Raw genomic sequence first — 17,057 nt, 5'->3', positions numbered from 1 at the left:
ACATGTAGGTTATCCTTCTTTCCCATAATATACTGTATAGACTGTTAAATATCTATCAGAGGTTTCTTACGCTCCAGAAATAAATCACTTTACCCTCAAAGACAGTTGGATATATCAGAAGTGGGTCCAATTAAGATCAAACATGGCCTGACACACTTGTTCGCTGAATTAAATTAAGCCATCATCCACCAGCGGACAAATTTCCATATGTCTAGACAGTGGTCACCTTTAATACAAGTAGTGGGAGGCTTAAGCCATCACTCGAAGTTCCGCTGAGTGATGTGTTATGATGTTAGAGGCAAACCATGGTCTTCCCTTTCATAAATTTGATCCTTTGTTTTGAAATAGTCTATTCTCTGAAGACTCCGAGAGAAAGGCGAGATTCTGAAGTTCACTCCGATGAGGAAGAGAAGGGAGAGATAATAAGAGGGGGAGAGAGAGTGAGACAGACAGAGACGGGGAGAAAGAAAGATACACAAAAGGGTAACAATAAAAAAAGCAGATAGAGAAATGTAAACAAAAGAGTTATAAGTAGGTGGAGGGCTCTGGGAACAATTTTTTTACAGGGGGTGCTGATGTAGATTTGAAAAGCAAAAAAAAAGGGGTTTCACTTCATATTGAAGGTCATTTTGGTCCTGAGAAATTTGAAAAGCAAAAAAAGGTTTCACTACAGTTCCCCAGCTTCCCAGAGCCATGAATAGGGTGAATCCACATTGCAAAGTCATAGTAAATAAACGTCTATCTTTTGAAAAAAAGACAGTTAATGAAGAGTAGAGATAGATAGAGAGAAGAAAACAGGAAAATGTTGAGAAGGGTGACATGTTGAAGGAGAAGGGAATATAATAAAAGGAAATACAAAGATACAGATGCACAGATTCAGCTCTTAAAATTAAAAAGGGGATAAAATATATTTTTTTGTAACAGTGGAGTGACTTACCCAGTTAAAGATATGAATGGGGTCACTGGAATGGGTTGCTTTTTTGGAAGGAATCCCTAAACATGGGGTATGGTTTTATGCTGGAAAATCCCTGAACATGGCCCCAATTTTTAGACACTGGCCTTAAACATGGGTCCATATTCTCCTCCAAACCAAATCTAAGACCCCCCCATATGCCTAGTTACTGTGCTTTATAGATTGATATGTTTGTAATTATTGATATCTTTGGATTAACAAATATCCATCTCAAGATCTACAGTAGATGTAGAAGTATTAAATAGAAATCTGAGTTCATACATGGGCATAACTCAGAGAACGAATAATTTGCTTTAATTCTTCATCTTTTTTAAAATGTTCTGAGTGTAAGTGAACTTATCTCTGTCTATATTAACATTAAATAGAGTGCTAACATAGACAGTTGCTATCAGTAGGTGCATGGTGATATACTCTGTAATCCTTTTTTGCATTTCATTTAAAAAATTGAAAGCTGTATTTACTTAAGTTATTTTATTGTAAAGGGCGAACAACACATACAATTATTTATGTGGGTAAGATCATAATGTCTGAAAGTATTTATTCTTAATGGAAGTGTTTTATATGTACTTTACTAATTTTACATCAGATGTAGATAGATCCCCATAGTTTTTTATGCAGGTAAAACTTGAGACTGTAAAAATGGATTAAAACTGTCAGGTGGGAAACAGCCTTTCTTGTTTGGTGGGTGGTTAGGATTAAGGTAATAGAAGCTTATTAAAGTTTACTTGGTGTGTTTACACAAAAAACTAAGTCCACATCAGATGTAGATTAACATTGTGGCTTAGACAAGTTAAAGATGTTAAATTGGAAATGAATTAATCTGTCTGATGAGACTGTATGTGATATGTAGATTATTTTTTATAAAGACAATAAAAGGTTTATTAATGATAACTTTGTGTGATTACACTGACCACTAAGTCCACATCAGATGTAGATTAACATTGTATCTTAATTAAAGCGCACTGTAAAAACTGTGGTGTTAACCTGACACCGGTTGGTGTTAATAGAGACCACATCCTAAGGTGTTAAAATTTTAGAGATTGAACATAACACCAAAGAGTGTAAACGTAACAACCAAAGGTGTTAAAGGTGTTAAACTAACACTGTCAATTTAACACCAGTGTAAAATAACTGGTTTGGTCCTCTATGTACACTGGTTAACACAACAGTTTTTGCTGTGTGTATTATTCTGGATCAATCTTTCATGTGGGAACATAACATTTAGTGTGTGGATGGTTCGTAATTATTTAACACAATAGAAGCTTATTAATTTGGTTTGTTACCACTAAGTCCACATCAGATGTAGATTAACATATTTTAAGGAGTTAAATGTATTAATCTGGAAATGTATTATTCTGGAAATGTATTCTTCTGTTAGATGGAAACATAGCTATAGTGTGTGGACGGGTCATGATTAAGGCAATGTAATGTTATTAATGTTAACCTAGTGTGTTTACACTTACCACTAGGTGCAAATCTCATGTAGATTATCATCATGTGTTTTGTAGGAATTAATATGTTAGGTGAGAACGTAGCTTTCAAAGTGTGTGTACGTGTCGTTCATAATTAAAGTAAAAGCTTTTAAGTGCTAACCTAGTGTGTTTACACTAACAACTGATTCTTCATCAGTTTTGTATTGAACTCATTTTATATGGCACTTACTCTGGAAAAAGGGAAATTTTTATTTTTTTATTTTTTGAAAGCAAAGAGCAATATTGTAAGTCAACTTTTTCAAATTTAAAAGAAAATCTTTTTTTTTACTAGAAAAACATGTTCAATTTAATCTGAGAGGTTCAGTTGTTTATGGACAAAAGTATATTATTACTGCCATACATTTTCAGAAATCTGATTAGAATTCCAAATTACAGCAATGCATTACTCAGTGATAACATTTTTTTGTGATTGATATTACAAGTCATGCTCGTGAACATGATATTGCCAGAATTCATACATTCTAAGCCATCTTGGAGAGAATCTGAATTAGTTTTCATCCCAAGCCACTTCACAGCATCAGTATAGAAATTATTGAGATACAGGAGGCTTATCACCAAACCACGCATCTCAATTTTAGATGAGCCTCTTTTACCAGCATTAGGTCAGTAACCTAAATTATACCAATGAAAGTCATTGTTCATTCTGTTTTGAGTTTGCAACAAATCTCATTACCAATTCAATCCAATGATCTGTACTTGTGTATTCATGCCATTATGCTACCACAGAATGAATTTCAAATGCCATCCAGAACATGTAAATTGATAGAGTTATCAAAATGCTGTCAGCTGAAGTACACCGTCTAAATGCCACTTCGCGGTCTCCACAACGCTAACATTTAGATAACAGAGCCTTGTTCATGCAGATTCAGGCCACTCTAAGTCCGCGTGTGCAAATATCCCGGGTGCGACACTCGAGTCGGTTATCAGCGTCCCCACCCCCCAACTAAAAGTGATCTCATTTCAGCAAAGGTGAGATGATTTGCATCCAAGCAAAAATTGGGTCACGTTGTCTGCCGGTATCCCTCCCCCTGCGCCGCGCAGCCGCCGCCGTCGTCGATCCATCCCTCTTAACCATCAATGATGCCACTCATGGACGATGTGTAAGGGTATACTGCGGAGTTTCCAAACGGGCATGAATCGCACCTTCCGTTTTTGTTTTAATGGCTTGGAGTTTGAGAGGGTGATATTACTGGAGTGGTATGATTCATAGCTGCTATTGACGGGGAAGAGAGGAGCTGTAGGATGGTTGTATGCAAGCAGCAAGACGACAAGCAACCCGATATAGGGAGTGATTTGGCTCTGTCGTTCTCTCTTTGGTATTGGGGTGATAATGGCATGTAATTACATTGCATTCTTAAGTAATGACATATCTATGGAACATGGATCTGATCTCTTGGGAACAAATAATGTTTGGATATATATAAAAAGCCAGACAGACCAGTAATAGAAATGTGTTAATTTATATGGAGAACTTAGAGACAATAAAGACAGAAAGGAGATTGTAAGGTTTTGTAGAGAGAGAAAAAGATATATATAGTTATACGTGCAGATGGTAAAGAGAACAGAGACAGATACAGGTCGACGAAGAGATAGGTAAAATATTGGGTGATTTATGGTGTTGATGTCTGGTGTTTGTGTTGTGACAACACCAACACCAGCCACAACAACATACCCGGTACCTGAAATGATGCTGGTGTTGGGATAGACCTTGGAAAATATGACATATTTTCGGCAGTTCGTGTTGAGCGCTGGTGTTGAATGCCTTCTGCTGAACTGAGCATCACAGCTGGTGGTGACAATCAATGTGTAATTTCCCCATCCACCAACACCAAATCCCATGAATTGGGGAAATCGTTGTGTCAAGTTCGGTGTTAGTGTTGGTGATTTGAAGGTCATGAACAGGGAGTGAACAGGAAGAAACATCCCGTAAAATTAGATTTTTCAGTTAAGATGAATGCGAATCATTAAAGCCTTAAACAATTTAATGGACAATAATGTTGCTCATTCAGATTCTTAAAGGATTTTTATCCTTTGTGTTCTGTATGATGAGATATTGCTGTAATTTCTCTCGATTACACTTTCGTCGTTGAGAAGTTCTCGGACAAAAGTTGAGATGATCACAGCATAGCAGCATGCAGTGCAGATACGTGACATCTTGGGCTATCGATAATGCGATCGGTATCGTTCCTCTAAAACCAACTCGGTGTTGGAGCTCAGTTCAGCAGCCTTTTCACGCTCTCACCACCAACACCGAACTTGAAATCAACCATTGTATACTAGTCAAGAGAGACAGAGTGAAGAAAGATGCATAGATAAAGTCAGAGAGAGTGAGATGGTGTGAGAGGGAGTATAAGATAGAGAGAGGTTCTACTTAGCTCCCAGACACAGAAAATATAAAGAAAACTATTTTAAGATGGAGCTAATATACGCATACAATGACAAAGAGAGGATGAAAGGATTTGTCGAAGAGTATATAGAGTTATAGGCAAAACAGTTATAAAAGACCTGAATTTGATGGAAGTATTCCCTATCAAATGTGGCAAAAAGAGGGAGACAGAGATAGAAAGAAAAACACATGACCCCAAAAAAATAACAGGAAAATTTGGTGAAAAAAGTTGGATACAAAGAATTTCATTACAGTTTTTGTATTGTTATAAGAAATGTTTTTAAAAAAATTTTCATAAGAATTTTGTCTTATTCAACACATTTTCTACTTTTTTCCATCTTGTAACCTGAAACGCCTCAATTCTCCTCTTGCTGTCATATATTCCTTTTTTTGCTAGAATTCTCTTTCTTTCGCTCAATCTCCTTGTAGATCCGTCATGATGAGTTCTTTTTCCACGATCATATTCAACATTTGCATGTCCTTGTAAAATTCAAAAGATTGCAGAGGGGCATAGAAATACAAGGTATCTCCTTCGCTTTCTATTTTGCTTTTGAAGCGCAGTCAACGCCGATGCTCTTTTATTGCAGTGGCACGGATCTCGTTTCGCCAGTCAACCCCCAAAAATGACAGTTTCGATGGCGAGCGGGGCCCTCGCGCAAAATATTATTTCCGAATAATGCCCCGGGCGTTCCCCAGCCCTGCAGCTTTGGCTGGAAAAGTGCTTGCTCGTTTCATTTTATTCCTCCCTATCTCTCTCCGTCTCTCTCTCTATTACCGTTCATCGTTCATCTCAATGGCGTCACATGTATCATCTGAAGCACCTGTGGAGCTGATTCCTCCCTAATTCAACAGTCCGATCTAATTTATGCCAAGTCTTATTCCTTGGATTTGAGGCTCATCCGCTCGGAGTAATAACCCGGGTGTCATCAATATCCCTTCCCAAGAAATTTGCGGGGATGCCGTTCCCCGATCCTCACTTGAGATAACTTACAGCCAGCCAGTGACCCAATATTGCCACCCTTTGCATAGAATACAAATCCAGAGTACCTGAATATCTTTTTTTACATCTCTTCTTTCATTTTACTCCTCTTATGTGCATTCCGGTGATAGTTTAATTTGCATTTTGATTAAACTTATAACATATTTTCCTTTCCCACATAGCTATTTTGACAATAATATGATAGCTCAGCATATTCTTGACCCAATTCAATTCCCTTAGATTATGTGTAAAAGTCCTTTCAATTTGATTAATATCAAATCCAGTCTTATTCATCGGTCATCCTTTCTCCTTATCAGATCCAAGTACACATCAGTGTATATAAAATATTTAGTCTCATTCATTTTTTTTTTATGATTCAGATTTGCATGCCAACAAGTAAGTGGTAATCACTGTTTTTGAGTATCTACTGATGAATATCAATCAGACACGATTATTCATCTTTGGAACTGACCATTATGTCATGATCTGAAATGCATGAAAAAGGCTATAGGACCACGAACTTCTCTTTTTTTTTAACGTCACTCATGTAGCTTGCATTACAGGGCTCTAGCCACAATACCCAGTTGAATATCAACCTATCTTGATTGCTCTCTTAACCAAGGTTAAAAACGTTTAAACATCTTCAAATGTCTATGGATCTAGTTCATGAAACATGGACATAATGGTATATCACTGAACATCTGGGTTTGAAACCCAGCAGACTCATACCGAATTCTTATCAGGAGCTAGATGCATGACAATCAGGGGCTGCGTTTATGCGACCTCAAGCCGGAATCATGATTTGAATCTTCACAATATCACAGAATCAGCGTTTAGACGACCTTCATTCCAATGCTGTTTCTCCTCAGATTCGGGCCAATCCAGTGCGCATCACTAGTGCGCAGTTTGACAGAGGAAATTTTTTCCATGTGTTTCGGCTCTCAAAAAATCTTTTGCTTCCAGAATTCAGTCTATACCTCATTTTGTTTACTTCTATCATATTGGGTCCATAGCTTCTATTCATCTTGTTAGTTTATCCAAAATGGTGTTCGGGAGTGAATTTCAGCGTAGATCCAATTTAGTATTGATACTGTATACTCAACAACAACTGAGATCATTGTCTGTCCAGTTAATTCATTTACTAGAACTTGAAGTTGAAGACATGACCAAAAAATGAAAAGTAGTGGACGATGCGATGACCAACACAGAACTTGGACATGACAAGAAATGCATGCACAGTACATAATCATGTAAATACAATGAGCATATAGAGCGCCTTGAGCTTGGCCAGAGTCAAACCGAAAATAGCCTGACACAGTGAGGTCATAGAATCTTGATTCAAATCACGATATCGTTTATTCGAACATTTTCGTACGTGATTCTGCAGAAACGTCTTTCCGAACGCCCCTTTTTTCGTGTTTCATGTTTTTTATTCTAATCATGATTATATTCAGTTTCGACTAAACGCAATCGTGATTCTGCAGAATCGTGATTTGAATCATGATTCTAGGGTAAAAAGTGGCGGATAAACGCACCCCTAGTAACAATGGAATATTATGTAGGGCCTTCTCGAAAATGAGCTTAAAACCTGAATTAACTAGCATGCACCCTACCTACTTTACCACAATCCCGTTCCATAGACCCTGTTTTCACACTGCCCGGTATATATTTAGTTCCCAAGACACTGTGTTTTACCCTTGTGGTCAGTTCCTTAGACCCACATTTCAGGGTTTTGTAAGGCACACCCCCAGTAAGGATAAGTAATTTTTATTATGTTATTACCATCAACCATAAAGTATCCTATTTTACTAACCAATGTGCATTTTTTGCCCTGATATAGATATAATGTTGTAATGCCTGAAATGAATACTCACTTACTACTAATTAGGAAAATGTAACCAATGCCACTTGTGTTTAGGTCCTTCATGATAAAACTGTACATTTAACGAGTTGAATTATCCAATATCAGCAATAAAAGGTTCTGGCATCCTGTTGTTCTTTGTATTTACAGTTTTGTTAAAAAACTGGAATTAAGAGTGGATCAGTTATCGCCAGACCAAATGTCCTGGAACCATTAAAAACTAGTACCTTCTTTTTTCAAATAAAGTTTAAAATTAAGATGAGCTTACTGTTTGAGCAGCTAACTGACACTGCTTATACAGATGTTATACCTAGTTATTAAGTTTTCACTGAGCTGTTTATTCTGTCCTTTGTTTTATTTTATATATCATATCATATTAAAATCCACAATAAATTCAATCCTAGTTTCAAAATATTTTGTTGAAAATTAGGTCAAAGCTAAAAAATAATTTCAATTATAGTTTGATGAGGCTTATTACTCTTCCTCATAAAAGCTTATATGCTATCAGGTTTCAGACAATAAAAATGTTATTATATTTGAGTTTACATCAGTGAGAGTAATAATATTGGGAAGCTTGGTAGACCACTTTCAAATTGTTTTCAGGATAGGTATCATATTTTCATGGTAGTTGTTTATAGGCTTATTTTTATTTATCAAACGGCAAACAAAGAAATGATTGCAATCATCAAGAAAATTGCCCACTGGTACTATCTCTACCTGTTAATGTCAGATTCCTATTTCTATTTCCTGTCTCCATTAACCACTGTTGAAAAATCGTAAAGCAGTTATGAATTCAGGGAGCATCAAATAGTTTAATTGGTTCAACTTATTTTATTGAATGACTTAACCTTTATTTTTACTGAATTCCTAGATGAATTATTGGTATTTGCTAATAAAATTGCGGCAAAGTGCCTGGGAAGACTACTGTTTTTAAATGAGTGCTAGTGATACTTGTTATTGTTATTTTCAGACAGAGTTGAATTGGGGGTCATAATTCCTTAAAATGAAGGCCTTGCTTAGCGGACCAAAACACCCAAAAGAAATGACAGGACAAAATCTAGATAGGAATGTCAAAAAGCAATAGGAAGGCAAATGCTAAAGCTGTACATGTAGGCCTACCATATGTAAAGTTATCTGTCTTCTTTTTGAGAGGAGTAACAAAGAGAGAGGGGGAGGGGAGAAGAAGAGAAGACTTGTTTAGAAAAAAGCAGAATAAATACCAAAAGGAAAATGATTTCTGCCCACCAAAAACATAGACATCCTGATTTTTTAAAAATCATTATTTGTATAGTTTTTGTGGTGTGTATTCGGATTAACAGTGTGGGGTTATATAGAGATTCCATTTCAGATTTGGACTTTTTATCGTTTTATAAAAATCTGTCTCTTTATTGAGGTGGCTCATAGGATTTTTCACTCATATGTCTTGTTACAGAAGTTCCAGCAATCGGGGCATATTTTTACCTTTTACTTTATGTCTTTTGGATTATCATGATGTAGGGGGCCTTTTTTAACACTCTTTTTGCATTTAAGGGGCTTTTTTAACACTCTTGCCTCCCGTGCCTACCCCCCAAAAAAGTCTTCCTTTTTTCAATGTTTTTTTCTCAATGTTGCGTTCCAGTCTTCTATGGATTACCCCCCCCCCCCCCCCGAGATAGAGAGAGAGAGAGAGAGGGAGTGACACAAGTGAAAGACAGACAGAGAGACATACAGAGATAAAAGGAGGGGAATGTCAAAGAAAAGATGACAAAATTATTGACAAGAGAACTGTTGCTTGACTATTGCCAAGAGCATCTTTGGATGCTTTACATTTGGCCTCTCTATCACCAATATTTATAACTATTCTTATACAAAATGTTAAAAAGAAGACTTCAAGGAGAGAAAAGGCAAGAATATAGTATCACCGTGACGTGGGGGCGTCATGGTCAAGTGGTTCTGACTCTCGCCTTTCAAACAGAGGGTTGTGAGTTCGAATCCGAGCCATGGCGTGTTTTCCTTCAGCAAGAAATTTATACACACTCTGCTGCACTCGACCCAGGTGAGGTAAATGGGTACCGGCAGGAAGTAATTCTTCAAAAAGCTGTGCGCATCAGAATCGGTAGACTAACTTAGCCAGGGTAATATAGGAGCGCCTTGAGCACCTAGCAAGGTGGATACGTGCGCTTTACAAATCCTATATTATTATCATAATGAAAAGGGGAAAGGAAGCGAAGGCCTTTCTGCAAAGGCTGAACTTTTATATTTCTCAATCATACTGGAGTGTCATTGTCTTTCAAGCATCATTGTAGGCTATCTGGGTTACTATTGTTTTCTTTTTGTTTATTTTTCCTTGAGTCTTTTAAGCTGTCAGGAAATGATGTTCTAAGCCCAGGGCAAGGATGTCCAAATGTTATCTCATTAGTGATGATGATATTTGTCCCTCTCCTTTTTATTTACTGATATGCCATCACTCCACGCGATTTATCATACAAATGATGATACAGATAACTACTCGGATACATAAATGAACATCATTACTATCCCCAAAGTTGTCATTATACTAATTAATTTACTTACAGTGTAAGGAATTGAATTTTGTCAGATTGGAAACGGCATCTTGCTCTGATTTTTGTTTTATTTCATTTCATTTTTGCTTGGTGAATGTTTATTTCCCCTAGGACCTAGGTAAATAGAGCAAGGAGAACAGGAAGGTGAATGTTTTATGATAATAGAGAATTATATAACAGCCTGTTTGTATTTCATAACTATTTATTTGACAGAGATTGACAGGTATTTTTTTTATTCAAAGAGCCATTAGCATCCTTGACTCTAGGACGAATAACCTTTTTATTTGAATTTACATTTTTCTTTGATATTATGATCTCTGATTAATGGGTTATTTTTGCTAAAATCATCAGCTTTGTGTTTCGTTCAGAACAATGCCTTAGATGTTAATGTTGGGTCAGCAGGTAATTTGGGTAATGTATTCATAATATTAATTTTATGGGATAAATCTTTACTTAAAAATATTCTCATAATGAAGAAATACATATATTTGAAAAAATGAATGTAGAAGAAAAAAATATATAAGCCTGATGATGGAGAGGGAAAGTGGAAAAAGGTAAAGTAATTCAGAAGAAGGGTTTTTTTAAAGGAGGTGAGGAGAAGGAGGAAGAGGAGGAGAAGGAGGAAGAGGATGAGAACAAGAATAAGGGAATGGAAGAATGTGGGGGAAATAAGAGCAGAAAGAAGAGGAATGATGAAAACAGAGAGAAGGATAAAGGGGGATAAGGAGAGAGTGAGAGAGAAGAGAGAAAGATGGAGAAAAAGAGAGTGAATAGGATTACTGATAGAGAGAGGGAGAGGGGGGGGGGGGGCAGACAAGAGGATGGAGAATGAAAGGAAGTAATGGAAGACTGGTTTTTAAAAAGTGGAGTAAAGACTTGGAGAAAAGACAAGTGGACGGAAAAATGGAAGTCAGTCTGCAAGAAAAACACAGACATCCTGAATTTTTGTTGTCATCTGTTCAGCTGCCGCATCTATCTCGGCGCTTGGCCCGGGGGCTGCTTTCGTGACGCTCCTTGTCCTGCACAATTGGCTGAAATAGGATGGGAAGTCATGAAATATCCGGCTTTCTTCAGATGAAGGAGGGGGGGAGACAAGATGAGATTATAATGTATTGGAATTTTCACATCTACCTCTGTGATATTAAGCAGTGACTCACACCATTATGCAAATTAGAAAGATCTATACCAATTGAGACGTGACCATACAGGTATGATAATTTGTTTTTTGGCAGAATTTCCCCCCCCCCCCCCCGAGCAGGTGGAAAATCATAGCAGAGGGTGTGGTAGGAGATTGGCATTGCACCCTAGAGCTGGAAATGAAAGGAAATAACTTTGCTACCATTTATGTCAGAATATTTACATGAAGAGAAAAGCTGAGAGGGATAATATTTTTAAGAATAACAGTTATTGTAATCTGTCATCCACCAAGGTTCTGAAGAATTGAAATCTCTATCAGACATAAACAGAATAAAGATATCAGTATCTTTCGCCTCAATGTATTAACAATTAATGCTCAAAAGCTAATTCAGCAAATATCATGAAATAAGGAAAAATGTATCCCAATAAGGTGTTTCAAAAATCTGGAATGGCCTAATTAATGGGTACCATTTACAACTCAAATCCCCAGAATAGTAACTTTGTACCAAAACTGCCCAATGAATCTTGAATCGGTCATGACTTGTTTATGAAATAAACCTTGAAACCCTTAAATATTTTTTTTGTTATTCAAGAAAATTCAGAGACACTTGAACAGGATTTTCGTTAATGCAATTAACCTTTAAAGAGCATATAACAAGGTCAGGCTCCTTGCATTATTTATCTTTGTATCGTGATCGCCATGTAATCATCTACACAATACATCAACTGTCATTGAACATTATGTTACTTTACTGGTAATGAAAAAAGATGTCAAACTTGTCATTAACAGTATAATGATATACACCCTCTAATTAATACACCCCTGATCGCACCAGCCCAGCGTCGCTCGACTTTTTTTTTTTCGTTACGTTGACGGGGAATTGGAGCATGACTACGAAGGTGCAAATTCTGACTGCTGGTAAAATAGGTCCGATTTGATAATTAGGTATTCACGGCTTGATTGGCCAAGGGATGGGAGATGGGATATCTATGTCACTACCGATAGAGTGAGCGAGAGAGAGAGGGAGAAGGATAGAAAGAAGAAGGGAATGTGACCAGATATAGGGCACATGATGCAGTATTAGGGCATGAAAATTGGATGTGATGGTGAAATTAACTAGGCATGCATGCTTTGATAAAATCTAATTGAGGGAGGGATAGATTGATTTAAAGGAAGATGAGAGGGAAGATGTTATTTGAAATGTGGGTTTCGATAGAAGAATAAAAGAATTATCCCAAAGTGAGTGTGATCTAATGACACACATAAAATTTTTTTACTAATTAAACATTTAAACCCTTTCAATACATAAGTTAAAACCATGCTTGTTTTCAATCAGTTTTTCAATGAATGCAAACATAGACATCTTGCAAGCCACGAACATGAAATTTTGAAAAAGGTGCCATTACGAAACTCATGGAGGTTAAAAGTTGATTCAATGCAACCGTGATGTCGATCATAATTACTCTACGGGGCTTCTGGTTTTGAATATGTATTACATAGTGATAATAATAATAATATGCTATGTCATTTAGCTCTTAATACATGTACAAAATTTCTAAGTGCTGCATACTATTACCCTGGCTTTAGCATGGCTACTCTTAACGAGCACTCAAGCATTCAAGGAATTTCTTCCTACTGGGTACCAATTTACAACACCTGGGTGGAGAGTGGCAAGTGTAGATAAAAGCCTTGCCAAAGGACACGAGTGCCATAGTAGGATTCGAACCAATGACCTTGAGGTTCGAAGTCTAAAGACTTATCCACCGAACCACAATACTTCTACATACATACACTACAAGATTGACCTTTACTGGTTTAAATTCACTGATCTATGAAACGTGGTGTGTGGGCTTAAAAATAGGGTAGAATGGTGCAATTGAAAGCTCTTTCCCAAATACTTATTTTTGTGTCTTTTGTTTTGATTTTATGATTCTTTATCTTAATTCTAGGCTTTAACATTTGATTGAACACACCTGGGAATAAATCAGAAATTTAGAAATCATACACGAGAGCTACTAGAAAGAGATATAGAGATAGAAGGATGGAAATCTGAAGCTTCATCTTGGCTGATATTGTCATTTGGGACACATGAACAGATCTTAGTATTTCAACACTTTCAGAATGAGAAAAAGGGGACCATGACATGACTTCAGAACCAGAGGTAAGAAGGTATTAGAGCATGAATCAAATCCATCCCAGGGGGCCCCGTAACACAAAGGTTAGAGATCGATCGCTAAATGAAATAACCTATCAAGAGCATCCTTGCATGCGTAATTTGCTCAGTAGACTGACAAGGAACCAATCAGAATTGCTCTTTCATATTAGCGATCGATCGCTAACCTTCGTGCATATGGGACCCAGGTTGCAGGTACGTTCTTTTGGTTATATTCATTCAATGCTACTACACGAGATTTAGCGATTGATTAATGAGTTAGCTATTGGTTACATTGATTATTGTATGCTGATTAGTTGGTCAAATTAATCTTATGATCAATCTCAAAGCTGTGTGTCACAGGGCCCTAAGATATAACATATCTCTGAAATTGGATGCCTATTTTCACTCGACACATTCTCCCTGTTCACTCTGTTCCAAATGAAGTATGGTTATCATAATTGCTCCATGTATATTTGGTTATTTTTGTTTAAAGATTTTATCTTTGGACCTATGGTTCCAATTCCAAAGTAAGAATAACGCCAACAACCGCAAACCAAAAAGATCATTTAAACACACAAACTTTCAGAACAAAAGTGCAATCAACACCAAACAGAAGTGATGAATAAACAAACAAAAATTATAAATGATATAGGATTTATATAGTGCATGTATACATCCTATCATGTGCTCAAGGCACTCTATTACTCCGGCTAGGCTAGTTTACTGATTCCAGTGCTCACAGCTACTTGAGGAAATACTTCCGGCCGGAATCCATGTACCTCACCAGGGCTGTGGGTAAATTTCATGCCAGAAGTAAAACACGTCATGGCAGGGAATCAAACCCAGGTCCCTCAGATTGAAGGACAATAGTCTTAACCACTAGACCATTAGGCTCCACATGTTTTATGAGATTAATTATGATTTTTTTTAATAAGTAGGCAAATAATAATAAGTATGTCATTCATTGGTAAATTGCCAATTCGCAATTCATCAACTGCCAACTCGTCCACTCACCACATGGTCTACTTTCATTAAGTCTAATGCCATTCTGTCCATCAACATTTCGTCTAACAACCATTTGGACCAATCATCACTTGGTCTAATCACCATTTTATCTCATAACCAGTCGGTCAGATATCTGTTTAATTTTCATTCATTTTTGCACAATTTAACACTTAGTCCATTTAGATCAAATGGTATATGGACTAATTGGCTATTGGACCAACTGGTTATTAGACGGAATGGCACCAGACTAAATGAAAGTAGGCCATGTGGTGAGTGGACGAACTGATGGTAGTTCAAATGATAGAAGATGAGTTGGCAATTGGACGAATTGGCATTTTTGAAGATAAACCCATTCATCTCATGACGTCTGGCTGGTAGGCTTACTTCGAACCATCGGGCCTTCGCGTCGGGCCGCGTTATCGCGTAACCCGACCTTTCGTGAAAACAGCCCCTTTATCTACGAAAGGTCGGGTAAATCAGGTGGAAAAATGTTATTTTTTGTAATGGTGGTCATTGACATAAGACTAATTCTTTACGTGAACATTTATGAAAAAGGTACCTTCAAATTACGAAGCATCGGGTAAAATCATTCTAAAACCATTTAAGACGTATAGGGGCGCCCTTATAGGGGGCAGGGAGAGGAGAAAAGGAGAGAGAGAGAGAGAAAAGAACAAGGCTGAACAAGGAATCTCATGATATACAACCTAGGTCAGCTATTTCAAAATGTTAAGGAATTAAAGGAAATTTCCCACAACACTATGACTTATCATGAATAAATTCCATTTTTCGACAATTTAGCTAAATTTAAACTGTACTCACCTCTAAACTTCTCAAGGCAAAGGCTGACTTTGTGCGGATTGAATGCTAGTTTTTATTCAAGCCGTTTTTCATCATATTTATTTGTTGTAGAAATGTGCGTGAAGGACGCGACCCTTCGTATATTTGCTGGCTAAATTTTACGAAGAGTCGGGTTAATGCACCCAACTATTCGAAGATTTAACGGGTATATTTCACAAATGGTAAACCCGACCTTTCGTAAATAAATGTGGCTGTTTTCACGAAAGGTCGGGTTACGCGATAACACGGCCCGACGCGAAGGCCCGATGGTTCGAAGTAAGCCAACTCGGCTGGTATGCATGGTTGAAATAAACTACCAGAATGCACCTCCTTAAATCTAGGACTGAAATCTTTGAAATTCACTTTGGTAAACCAAAATCAAAACCAGGTCTGAAATCAACTAGTATTGAAATATCTGCTGAAATCTACTATGGAAATGCACACAGTTTAAATGTACATTAAAATGTACAGGTGAAAAAAATTCCAAACCTTGTACTGTTGATTAGGTGTGAAGTCTTGCTTGAAACTGTTACAGTGTAGATCTAGATCATGATTAAAATAGTCTGCATCCAATCTGAGTCTGGGAGACATAAACAGGTGTAGAGATAGGGTGTATTTGGGATAAACTCCCAAAGTGTAACATTTTTGTTCCCGTTTTAGGTCATGTCCAATTCAATGTACTTTCCTGAGAGCCTGCACTGTGAACCAGAGAATTTCAGAGAAATTTGAGTTGTTGTTTTGGAAGCGGGGTAAGTTGAGAATCCGATTTCAGTAGCTGTGTTTGCTAGATCTGCCTCAGCGGGGATGTAGGGTGGAACAGAGGGAGAAGGAATGTTTTAAGCTGACATGAATGTGATGCCAGGGCTCCTTTAGGACTGTCTTTATAGCATCATCAAATGAGAGACATGTTAACCAGATGTGGCATTGATGCTACACCTCCTTATTGTTCAGGTCAGAGTGAAAAAGAAATAATATCATTTTGGGGCTTCATCTTCAACATTTTCATGTCGTATGTGACAAATGTTGGCATATTGCATTTCATGATTTAAGAATTAAAGATTCATTGCTTAGTATGGGCATGGAAATATTAACATCTCCAAGGTATAGGCCTAATTATTTATTGATTGCTTTTCACATAGGCATCAATATCTTCGGGAAATGGTTTTGAGTCCTGTGAAGTAATACCTACTCTTGAAGTTTTGAAATTCTGAGGACATGAAAAACACCATTAGATAGGTACACATGATGTTTTACCATCAAGTCAAATAGAAATTAGGTCCAGTCCTCACTTTGGTCCAATACCCACTTGTCTCATTGCCATTTTTTCTGATGATCATATCAAGATATGATTTTCATTTTGTGTTGTTAGTTTCATCATTATAATCAATATATTCAAATCACTCTCAGACAGTGCATCCCATATCAAAATACAAATAGGAAAGAGAGTCCTGCAGAATAGCATTCAAACAATTTCTTAATCAATGTAACTTTTTCATATTTTCAAGCCCACCCACTGCGTACTTTGATCCAGGAAGTATTGGTCAACTTTGTGCGAGTGCAGTACCTATCCAATCAGGAAGAAGACCCATGTAGAATCATGGTTTAGATCTGTTACGTTCAATCAAATTTTAAACAACCACTATTCTGCACAATCTCCTTTAAGAACTCACCTATTTCTCTTCACCTT

At 37.1% G+C, this 17,057-nt stretch overlaps 1 long non-coding RNA gene across 1 annotated transcript in view; it reads left to right on the top strand.

Annotated features, from left to right (window-relative positions):
- LOC121408494 overlaps window positions 1-16,404 on the top strand; it is a 29,137-nt gene extending 12,733 nt beyond the window's left edge. Inside the window, exons 2-3 of the long non-coding RNA XR_005969045.1 lie at window positions 13,323-13,534; window positions 16,031-16,404. This is a non-coding gene — a long non-coding RNA (uncharacterized LOC121408494). The remainder of the gene's footprint in view (window positions 1-13,322; window positions 13,535-16,030) is intronic.
- Window positions 16,405-17,057: the final 653 nt, after the last annotated feature.

Source organism: Lytechinus variegatus, chromosome 2, assembly GCF_018143015.1.
Source record: "Lytechinus variegatus isolate NC3 chromosome 2, Lvar_3.0, whole genome shotgun sequence".
Lineage (NCBI taxonomy): Eukaryota > Metazoa > Echinodermata > Echinoidea > Temnopleuroida > Toxopneustidae > Lytechinus > Lytechinus variegatus.
The sequence above is the reverse complement of the archived record's forward strand: the minus strand, read 5'-3'. Positions and strand labels throughout refer to the sequence as shown.